The sequence below is a fragment of the Protopterus annectens genome, chromosome 1.part0 (genome assembly GCF_019279795.1).
Source record: "Protopterus annectens isolate FY-2018-M chromosome 1.part0, PAN1.0, whole genome shotgun sequence".
Taxonomy (NCBI): Eukaryota; Metazoa; Chordata; order Ceratodontiformes; family Protopteridae; genus Protopterus; species Protopterus annectens.
The window spans coordinates 888,670,304-888,682,970 of NC_056725.1; the positions used below are offsets into that span (position 1 = coordinate 888,670,304).

The 12,667-nt window shown below is 39.9% G+C and overlaps 1 protein-coding gene across 1 annotated transcript in view; it reads left to right on the top strand.

Moving 5' to 3' along the window:
• The first annotated feature begins 2,680 nt into the window (after positions 1-2,680).
• LOC122801607 (trace amine-associated receptor 1-like) overlaps positions 2,681-12,667 on the top strand; it is a 116,340-nt gene continuing 106,353 nt past the window's right edge. Inside the window, exon 1 of the mRNA XM_044071090.1 lies at positions 2,681-2,840. The gene's annotated coding sequence lies outside the window, so the exon portion shown is untranslated. The remainder of the gene's footprint in view (positions 2,841-12,667) is intronic.

Genomic DNA, 12,667 nt, shown 5'->3' on the forward strand with positions numbered 1-12,667 from the left:
AAGGCATTGTAAGCCAGAGCCTGTCAGACCGTTTGGTGGCCTGGGCTCAGCCAACAGATAAATGACATGGTCTTAAGATGGCATCTCAGAGAAGGAATCCTCCTGAGCCCCTCCTCCCAACAGCATACCCTGACCGTCCATGGCAAAGAGTGGGCGGATTTGTTTGACCTGAAAGGACATACGTACCTTCTTGTGGTAGACTACTTCTCCAGGTTTCTCGAGATCGCATTGTTGAACCATACCACATCTAACGAGGTCATCACCCACCTAAAATCTTTCTTCGGCCATGGTATCCCAGAGGTACTTGTGTCTGATAATGGTCCTCAGTTTTCAGGGCAGTCTTTTGCGACCTTTGCAACGACCATGTTACAAGCAGCCCCAGGTTCCCACAGAGTAATGGGGGGGCGGAACGGGCGTGCAGACGGTGAAGAACCTGCTAAAAAAAAGTACAGATCCGTACATGGCTCTCTTGGCGTACAGGACAACGCCGCTGCAGAATGGTTATAGCCCTGCGGAACTTCTTATGGGAATCCTCCGCAGTTGGACCCTGCGCTGCCTGATTGGAGAAGGCTTAAAACTACAACAGACGCCATCGGGCCAGGCCGTTGGGAATGTGTTGCCTGGTGACCAGGTGTGGGTGACAGATCTGAAGACCCCAGGTATGGTAGATCAAAACCATTGCTCGCCGAGGTCTTTCAAGGTAGACGTGCCGCAAGGGACTGTCTTGGCCGAACGGGTGCATTTGATTCCCTTACCTGAGCCTGACTGTGAATCAAACCCTGGGTGTCGGGAAAATGTGCCAAGTAAGATCGAAGAGGCCTTGCCATCTTGCAAGGGCCTTTCTGATGATGTGGTGAGGACCAGATCGGGAAGAGTTATTAACAAGCCGGACCGCTTGGATCTGTGAAGTTCCGGGCAGAAATAACAATGTCTGGGGGGGTTTACAGTAATCTGAATGTGGCTAAGTGAGCATTTGGTGTCAATGTACCAAGTTGTAATAAAGTGGGAAAAATCGAATAGATCTGGGTTTGGTGCAAAGCGAAAAGGCCTTATGGAAAGGAGATGTGGTGTATTCAATGGACTGTGTTATCTTGCCGTAGCTAGTGTTCTGTGGGGGCGGGGGAACGCATGATATAAAGGCTGAAGTTGGGGCATTGCATTGCATGTATGTTGGCCGGTCAATAAAGCTTGGAGTTGGTACCAACTGCACACCATTGTCTCGCGTCTTCTTTTAAGGTAAAAGAATACGACACCTACCATAGTCACCACTGTCTCTCACTTGCTGAACTGGGCTGGCTTGAACTCCCTCACCTCCTTCAGTGGTATCAACTCTCACTCGTCCACAAACTAGTAAACCATCCACTAAATGTCCCATCCCTCCAGAATCTACTCCAAACCTATCACACCACCAGACCACTAAGATCCAGCAACAAAAATCACTTGCAGATCACTAAAGCCAATAACTCTGCTGGTGAAGCACTATTCTCTTGTGCCATAGCCAAATTATGGAACTCGCTCCCACCCACAATTACCTCCGTACCATCTTGCACCAACTTCAAAACTTTATTAAAAGCGCACCTAAAAACATGCTGGCTATGCCCTTGCAACTCCCACTCTAATATCACTCACCCCATCCAACTACTACCTTTCTTTCACCTCCACTAACTACCTTGATGATAGCAAGCTCAGATGCTCATAAGCCTAGTACTTATTATACAGCAGGAACTTGTCATTGTTACATTTGTTAATGCCTGTTATGTACTTCACCGATAAAGATTCTAGTTGTCTACTGATGTACTATGTTCTTCATCTGTAAATATGTTGTAAGTAATTGCTATGTTAAATTGTTAATCGCTATGTAATCCAATGTAACTACTGTCTGTTTATTTTACTGTGGAGCTTTTCTCCCCGGGCCTCTGCTGAAAATGAACCCACGTCCAGTCGGACACTCCCGGTCAACAAATTTAAATAAATAAATAAATAAATATATATATATATATATATATATATATATATATATATATATATATATAGATATGTATATAGTGAGAGAGAGAAAGAAGAACGTGCAATGCAGGTAGTAGCTTGGACAGCTGTAATGGTTCTGAATAGTTAAAGAAGGACCAAGGATTCCACACCACAGGAGAAGATCCTTTCAAAGAAGCTATCCAGCAACAGCTACAACTTCAACCTTTTTGTATGGCTTTCAAATGCATTTACTACATATAATCAGCTTCTCATTAGGCAGCAGTTAAATCTAATATCAGCACTTCTCAATATATTTCATGCATAACTGTTTTACAGGTTACATAAGTAATGCTTTTAAATCAAAATGTTCTTTCAAATCATGTGGTTTCTTGCTTTCCAAAGTAAACAATAAATATATCTCTCTCTTTGAAATAATAAAAAAACTTGTCTACATAAAAAACACTGCGAATAATATGGTGAATGTCCTTAAATTCTAACCACTTAAAATAACTGCTGTGTCATTCATATTTACTCATAGGCCAATTCAATTGTTTATGCAAGACACCGCAAATGTTCCCTGAGTCTGTAATTTAACATTCTGCTGTTAAGACCAATATGTATTTTGCTATAGGGACACATGAGTGCATATGAACATAAGTTGTTGCACAAGATATTAACTCCCTAATTTCAGCTTTTTTGCTGGTTTCAGGACTCGCAAAACTGTTGTAGTTCATATTAGCCACAAGACGGAGATACAGTAGCAGATACTGGACTAATTCTTAACCTCAGACCTGACATGAATGGCCTCTCTAATGCAGCACCTGTGTACCAAGAAAAATGCTACATAGCGGGTCAAGTGTCAATCTTAGAAGGTAAGTGCACTAAGGTATGTCAAACTCACACTGAGCTTCAAACAGATAGTCATAATAGAATTAATACTTTTTGTAATTTGGATAGAAACGTGAGTTTTAGAGTTGTTACATCTTACTCTTGGCAGTCGGTTACACATTGTGATATTTTCCTCATCTCACTCCTCTCTGATCCAAGTTGTTTTCTGTTTCACTTTTCTTTCCTCTTCTTCTGTTGATCAGTTGTATAAAGAAAAACTAATAAGCCATATAATCGTGATTTGTATGACTTATATGTTCTATAGATTGACACTGAATATGCAGAACTTAATATTGGTTTACCATACTGTAATGGATGTTTATAAATTCAATGTTTGTAATTTATGCTATGTACTTGAAGTAACATGCATTACATTACTTGAAAAATAAACATACATTTAGAAAAGGAAGATCAAAGTATAAAATACAAATGTTGATAGCATTATCTGCAGGCTTGCAGTGAAATTAGCTTATCAGAAATATATTTGTCAATTTAAATAATACATATAAAATAATTATAATGCAATAATTAATAACTACTTCTCAAAATGGGGAAAAGAAACAAGTATATGTCATTTGATGTTGCTGTCAAGTCATGGAAGAAAACTGCTGCAGATAAAGAATATGGTTTATCTCACATTCATCAGCAACCCTGACCTGTCCCTCTTTAGTAATATATGAATTTCAGTGCAGTTACAGTATTGAGAAGTTTTAATGTTTTAACTTTTGTTCTATTAGAGTAAACAGCTCTGCTCATTGTAATTCAGGATGTCTCTATGTGGTTACAGAAATTTGATTTAGGCCAGGGCAGGAAGTCCTTTACAGAATATAAACTACTGCTACTGGCACTGGTTTGAAATATTTTTCATAGCACTGGCTTCTCCGCATTTTTATTAAAGGCAGTAATGGTATGCATTTCACCGAGCCCAGAACAATTAGTCTGTGTCTGTTATTCTATTAATTCTTCTGGGTTTGTCTTGGAAAATACAGTGGGCACACTATACTAGTTTATACTCTGTGGCAGTGTATATCATTAAACATATAACTTAATTTGCATTTAGAAATTTCTGACATGAAATGATTACTACTGTTCATTGCAGTCTTTAGATTTAAAGAGTGTAGCCTAAATCCTAGCAGTTTAGAGAATCTGCTTTCTGGGAGGCAGTGTTTTTGCATTTTCACAATGACTCCTTGGAATCCAGGTAGTTTTATTGCTTAGCATACCTTATGATGTTTGAGTCAATAAAACTCTCCTCAGTCTGACAGGCAACAGGAAATTATTTGATAATAGTGACGTACTGATAAGACATTTGTTTCAGTTTTACATTTCCGCTGTGGAATACAGCTGATAAGGCAATGTACTGCCTTGCTCTGCTTGATATAAGCAAAGTAAGTGCACACATTTAAAAAATATATATTTTTACCTGGTTCAATGGTCTTAATACTTAAATTATGAATTACTAGATCTATTATCTGAATTTCAGTCACTCCTTAAACTTTGCTTCTTGTGGTTGATCTGGACAAGGTGCTTGCATACTTGAAAAGGAATTTCCAGTGACATAACTAAATCAGACATGTGTAATCTTGTTCTCCTTGCTTAAAGAAGAGAATAAGGTAACATTTTTAACTATAATTGTAGAAATGTTATGATCCATGGAAATACGCACAATTCAGTTTTATTTTGATAGTACAAATAAAATAGTTAATTGAAACATAGACTAGATTTACATTTTATATAAGTGTTTCTCAATGTGTTTATAAATCATGTTTTCACTTGTTCAGACTACCTGGGATTCGTTAAGAATTACACAGTTCCACTGCATGGATAAAATCCTCCAATGGTGCTTGCATCTTGTGGAAACTGAATAAGTTAAAACATGGAGATACCCTTTGTATAGTGTAGCATAACCTGTACTGTTGTGTATATTGCAGGGGTTGGTCTTTCTTCCAAATCTTTCCGTTATACAGCTAAGCATTTCATAAAGCAAGCTGCATATTGTACCTCATTGGTATAGTGCTGGAGCTGTGCACGTCTTCTGTGTAGTGTGACTGCTATGTATGCATAATGAAGTAACAGGCATTACATTACTTAAAAGTTAGAGAAGGGACTATCAAAATATAAAATACAAATGTTAATTGCATAATTTATAGGCTGGGACTGAAAGGAGTGTATCAAAAATATATTTATCAGCATGGGGGTGCGGTACATTTGTCCAGTGTCTGATGGTTTGACAATCTACATTCCTAATATGGGACATCTTGTCCATTGGTGAGAAACCCTCTTAGATGCCTGTTATGACTTGTCATTGCTGCTGGTATTGTGGAGGGGGGGTGCATTCATTCATTGTTATACTATGGTACCCAGAGACTTCCTGCTCAGTACCATCACTACTGTTTGATTCAATGCAGACTAGCACAAGCTCCATGTGACTCTACTGGCCAGGAAAGAATGTGCCAGAAATTAGAGCAGCCAGGTTGCTGCTTACACTTGATGTAACCTTTTTTTTTTGTCCCTGACTTAAGTTGGTCAGGAATAAAGCCCTTTCTCCACTTTTATTTAATGATTAAAAGCAGCATAGCTGGAAAACAGATATTTCATTTTTATATCTTTCAAGTGTTGACAAAATGAAGTTAATTATTTAAACCAGAAAAAATGAGCGATTGGCATTTCAGTTAGTCATAAGATGTAGAACGACTGACATTTTAATCAATCACTGGATACAGAATTATTTACATTAGCTGAATGGCTGCTTAAGTTGCTATGGATTATGTGGTGATTCATGCTGTGACGTGTGAACATTAAATGATGTGTAAAATATTATTTTGTAGAGGATGTGATTATAGAAATTATGTTTTAGGTGAATTTGGCCATATTTCTTTACCTGGCCTGATTTATTTGCCATTAACTTGCAGGATGTTCAGTGTTTGCATAAAGCTGTACATAATCCTGTTTACATTGTATAGCACATTCTGTATGTTTAGGATCTTGCAATTTCCTATGATTTATGTTTCTGTTTTATTGTTCACAGAGTATTATCAGTAACTATGCATTCTATTATTTAAGAGTTATGCATACTGTTTCTAGGTTTAGAGATAAGGGAATTGTTTCTCTGTGTCTTATTAAGTCTTATAGTTAATGTTTAATAGATGGCTGACTCCATGCTGATAAAATAACATGCAAATACGTTTTATTTTGCGATGCATAACCAGTATTCAGGTGAAGGCATCGTGCTGAGTTATTTAGAGATGTTTTAATGTGCAAGCCACAGTAATTTTACATAGGCTATTGTAAGTGATAAAGATATTTCTATTTTAGTAAATGTATTTATGTATTTTTTTATTTATTTATTCATTATTTCTAAAATAGGTAGGTGGACGGGTATCAGGACCTTTTTCAGCTGTGGCCTAAATCATTAGGCAAGCACAACATAACACGATCATACAGTAGAACATATCTTATCACAACAGAAAATAAATGAAAGACCATACAGCAGCACAAGTGACAGAAAAATGTAACAATGTAAAAATAAAGGTGGACCACACCATTGTGTTGATGTTAGAACGCAATATCAGTCCATCCAACCATAACCCCCCTTTTTCCCATTTGTGTGTTGAGTATCATATCAACAGTGACAATCATCCACAGCCCATGTTCATACCACTGGGTGACTGCCCCAGTTCATCTTGTGTTTCTGTAATAAAAATGTAAGTCAATAAAAAAAAAAAATATTATTTACTAATAATAGATATAATACAATACCATGCAAGCACAAACTATTATACAAACTATTATGACACAATACAGGCATGGGGAGAGGGATGGCATAATGGTTAGGGTATTTGCCTTACAGATAGAAAGTACTTGTTTGATTCTGACTTCTGGTTCTTGGCTGGGGTAGGCTGATAGCCTAGTTTAACTTACAGATTTATAAATTATGTATAATTTTATTTTATTTATTTCTCATTGTTTGCCAGACAATTCAGACTGGGGTTTATCCCATTTTCAGTGGAAGCCTCGGGAGAAAAGCTCCCCATATCAGACAAATACATTTGAAGACAAAAACAAATAACATTTAATAAAATACATTGAGTTTACATAAAAATACAATTATATGAATACAAGTAGAACACATTATAAGCCTACAGATTTAAGAAAATAATTGTTTTCATGAAGTAGCTGGTTACATAGAAATCACACAGATAACCACATTACATAACATATCTACTGTCTGTCAGCTGAAGGTTTAGAGAGGCGTAGCAAAGTCAGCAAGGTATTTAGCAGGAGGTAGTATTTAAGAGGAGAAGCAGTTATATGAAACATTATGGAGATTGAGGTAGAGAGCTGTACTGACCTGCATTAAAGAAAATAGAAGCAGTGGTATTTACCTGGGAAATGGAAGTTTTGTAGGAGAGAAAGCAGATAGAGGGTACAGTGGCAGTCTGTAGAAGAATAGTGTTAATGACAGTTGTTGGAGAATATACAATGAGATTTCTTAGTGACAAAGATATACCTCGGGATTCATGAAGCTTGTACCAGGCACAGGCGTAGCGTAGGCACTATAACGCCAAATATGGCCGCCGAGCGATTCAGGTACGATCCAATTCCACATGCACTACCAGCATACGCCAGATCTGCGCAGCCCTCAGCTCAGGTATGCTAATCACCCCATGCACAGTACTGCACCATTCAAATGAAGGTACATAGCGATTCATTAAGTGGTGCAGGCATAGTGTAAGCCCACAGAAATGTAAACCAAAAAAAAAACGGTTTACATTTTGCCAAACAGAACATTGGAGCTATGAAAGTGGACCAGACTCATATATTACAAAGTTAACATATGCCAATGGCTAAATATACAGCCAATGGCATAAGAAAAGATGCACAACACCTAAAAAACAACATTTAATGTCATGTCCACAGTAACGCAAAGTACAACCGCAGGGTATGTGTGCACAAATGGGAACACAAGGAAAATATATACAAATGTCATAAAATCGCAATGCAATACAAATCATGATTTCACCATAATACTCAAAGGTATGCATGGTACACCACAACCAAGCTGCAAGGGTTGCTAAGGGTCTGTGACAGTGTTCAGTGCGGTGACTATGAATTAGTAGTCAATGCTATGCAAATGAGGCAAGTAATAGTGAATCGCAAACTTCCCACTGGACTAAGGATGTACCATACGGCGCAGAGCTACAACACTGAGGAGTGGTTTGGAGGTATACATGACATCAGCAGTGGGGTGTGCCACCGTAGCTGTAAGCACATTGGAGCAATGCAAATCCAGGCTCCCCGTTGCTAAGCAAAGCCGCAGGATGGGGTGGGGATGTAGGTATAGCATTGTTTAGCTGAGAGCACATATGGTGCCCGGAAGCGCATGTGTACGTGGATGAAAACGTGCCCAAAACCCGGTAAGTGGATGCATGCGCCATGCACCATAGCTCAAACAGGAAGGTTAGGGGAAGAACATAAGGAAATGCTGCAGCAGGGTACTTGGAGTACAACTGAGCAACTAACACCTATTAACTCACAGTGGGCAATCAAAGGCAGCTAACAAGTCTGCTCGCAGCAACCTGCAGAAAAGGATAGGGGAGGTTTATCTTGGATGAGGAATTTTTTGACGAGTATAGTGTAATTAAGAGTACGTTCCTTCACAGAGGGTACCCCAAACCCCTTTTAGACATGCTTATACAGGAGGTAACGGATAAGAGACATAACAGAGTTTACGTCCCACTTCTATGTGCCAAACCTATTGAGCCATTCCCAAGCTCAGATACTATGTTAGAAGAAACCAATGATAGTATTGTTGGATCCATTAGTCACGAGGATCCTAACACCCCTATGAACTTCATTACTACATTCAGTACACATAGTAATGAATGCTTAGCTATTCTGAAGAAAAATTGGGAGTTATTTAAAATGTATCCAAGTGTCTATCAAAAAGTAGGTGAAGGTCCTAGAGTGATTTTTAGGAGGGGCAAGAACCTCAAAACATACCTGGAACAGTATGATAGGTCTGTGGTTAGGAACCCTGGTATGCACAAATGTTTTAATTGTAACTTCTGTAAATTTGTGGAAGAAACTAATTCCTTCCAAGTTAATGGTACATTGTATAAGCTGAAGGGTAAATATAACTGTAATTCCACTTTTGTTACATATTTAGCAAGGTGTACATTCTGTGCGGCCTTCTATATAGGAAAAACTGAGATAAGACTACGGGACAGAATGTATGAACACCAATACGCTATAAAGAAATGTAAACTTGAGAATGCATTAGCAAAACATATTTCTTCTTATTAGGATCATGCTTTCAAATTTATTGTCATTGACCAAACTAAAATTGATAGTAGAGGAGGTCCGAGACACCTCAAACTTGAGGAACTCGAATTAGCCTGGCAGGTGAGGTTAAATGCTTATAGCCTCCGGGACTGAATGATTCCTGCTCGATTAGCAGCGTGTTAAAATTAAACAGTCTTAAGAGGTGAATTGATACAATCAAGCTGTGTTACAACAGCATATACCTCTTTATGCATTTAGAACACGCTGGGTTTAAGAACTATTTTTACTTAGACAGGTTTATATACTATATTTATATTTTTCTAATGTCTTAAACATTTAGGTGTCTCATTTCAACTACATATGTTGTTTGTGTTTTCTGTTTTGTATTCAACATAGCTATATACTTAGTCATTTAGCTTTTTTATAATTTTTTATGATATAAATAGTTGCTGCTTCTTTAACTTGATGAATGTAGTTAGCAATTGGTTTTTCGAACTCATGCATATATAATGAAGTTTTTACTCATTGGAATTGTTTCTGAGGAAGTCAGTTTTTGGGCTGACGAAAAGCACTTAAATAAATTGTTCCTGCTTGACTGCATATTTTCCACTGTTCCTGTTTCCTGTTTTTTGTTTTATTAGTTTGTTTGCCAGTTTTGTCGATTAGGATAGGGGAGGTGTCGGATTGCAAAGAAAAGAGACCTGTCATAGCAGAGCAAAGCAAACCTGCAGTAGATCGGCCATAGAACACATTTCGCAAGATAAGCCAGGTGTTGGAAAGTACAAAAGAAAGCAGGCTGCTGGATGCATGCCAGAAAATGGGAGGGGAAACATTCAGAAATGTAAAGGGAAGGGCAAGAGGTAATCCACGGCAGCTAAATGTAATTCAACACCAAAAGCACCACAACAGCAGTACCTGTGGTAAAACACATAAGATACCCTGTAGCTCCGATTGTAAATACACACCCTATGACATCATTAGTGTTCACAGCACAATAGTATAAAGTGTGAAGGCACCTCACACACACCTGTGTATTCCCAAACACTGCACCATCAGTGTAAACAGACAGGGAACTTTTACAATGTACATGTTGGGAGCTGCCATAGCTGTGATTCATCACCATGTGTTAGAGACTGAAGGTGTTGTGGAGGATGATGCTGACAACCACTGCAGGCCCGGGAGGAGGAGAAGAATGTTCAGACCAAGGGTAACCTACCAGGGGCTACATGATCTGGAGATAGTAGAGTGTTACAGGGTGGACAGGGACATCTTACAGCAAATAGATGAGCTGTGCCGGCCACGCCTGAGATCCAGAAACAACAGAGGGGAACCCATCCCAGTGGACACGAAGGTATGTGTAAGCTTGAGAATACTAGCCACAGGTACCTTTCAAAGGCCAACTGGAGATATAATGGGGATCTCACAGGCATCAGCATCCAGGGTACTACACCAGTTCCTGGATGCCATGTTACCACATGCCAATGAGCATATATACTTCCCCCGAACTCAGGAGGAGTTGGCCAGCAATATGCATCTCTTCCACCATGTGGCACACTACCCGGAGGTACTGGGTGTGATAGACTGCACGCACATACATATCAAGTCACCACCTGGTGAGCATGGTAGGCACTACATAAACCGCAAGGGATACCACTCCATCAACTGCCAGGTCATATGCAATGCCCAGGGCATTATCATGGATATGTGTGCTGGCAGCCCTGGAAGCTACCATGACTCCCACATCTGGCATGCCTCACAGCTGTAGCAGGTATTTGTCAGGGGGGACATCCCACATGGCCACCTTGTGGGGGATGCTGGCTATGCACTGGAGCCGTGGATGATGACTCCCATCAGAAATGCACACACACCCATGCAAGAACGCCATAATGAGGCACACGCACAAACCAGAATCATCATAGAGTGTGTGTTTGGGATGCTGAAATCATGGTTCCATTGCTTGGACATATCTGGTGGAGCCTTGCAGTACTCTCCGGGCACATGTGCCCACATCTTCATAGTATGTGCCATGCTACATAATATGATCCTGCAGAAACAGCTGCAGCAGGGACATAATGGTGAAGGCCCTCACAGCCCACTGCAATTGCCAAGGCCATCACAGGCACAGAGGGATTCAGATCACCAACACCCTGTGCCAGCCCCAGTAGGCAGACGGAGGCGTGCCTAATATGCCCACGCCTTGGCAAAGAGGGAATGTATAGCACATACACTGACAGTGTAGACCCCTACGGACTGACACACCTCTCCACTTGCACACACAGTAAACTGGATAACACACACACACGACCACCTGTAAATTGTAATGTATAGGTGGCCTACTGTGTGAATCCTACATAAGCAGCCCTCAACCATTGCACACACAACAGCTATTGGAACAGGGAATGTCAACACCTGAACAGTACACACACCTAACAGCATATGTTGATACTGTATGTATAGGTTCCTAGGTACATCGGTAGGTACATGCCCAATTGTCAGAGGCCATTCATCAACCGAGGCAAACAGTGTCTGCTGTCGTCACCACATTGATTAACCAACTGTCTCTCAGTGGAGCAGAGCCAATTGCGGGATCCATGTGTGTAATCACTGTTCCCCACACACTCTGCATGGATTCCCTGGTGTGTTAATGAGGGGCTCCATATAATGTAATCATGGATGTAGTGGCAAAGCATGGGGAGTACCCATGACAGGTATCTGTCACTCCAGCATGCTCCACCTATGGTTGTGTGACTGTGGCATACATTCCCAATGCTGGAGCACATCCATTAAACATCACTTGGACATACCATTAATAGGTCTCATCCATATGTAAACTAACTGAGTTACACATTTGATTGCAGTATGGAGTAACAGCCGTAGTACAGTCCACATACAAAACACCATAACATGTGTACAAATCCCAGATGCCCAAGTGGTAAATGCATTGACTGTTGTGCATGTTCCCGGTTCCACATCCTGCAAGTGACATTATGTAATCCCGAAGGCACGAATAATGGATGTTGGATGCAGGTCATCAGATCAGGTTTAGCACATGTTAGTGGGTTTATGTGTTGGCAAGTGCTGGTAAGCATTGTTTAAACATGACTATACGGATATGCCCGAAACAGGGATAAGCTTTGCTGAATATCGCGCAGATCATGGTCAACGATGTCCAGAACAGGTGAAACTATCATTATTCACCTCTGTACTAATAGTGCCTGCTCTGAAGGGTAAAACGACCACTGCCAGGAGTAGAACACGCAATCATGTACACAATCACCTAACACTAAGCTACCCGAGATGTACCAATGGCAGGTGTGTATTGTGACAGGTTAAAACACAAATGTGCGGAGTCCAGGAAACAGTATACACCGCCATGTACACAACGAAAGGTGTGTTCTCCCTCTCTCTCTCTCTCTCTCTATATATATATATATATATATATATATATATATATATATATATATATAATAGAGATAGAAAGGGTGATAGAGAGATATATGTCGATATGTATGGATTCACCTATATC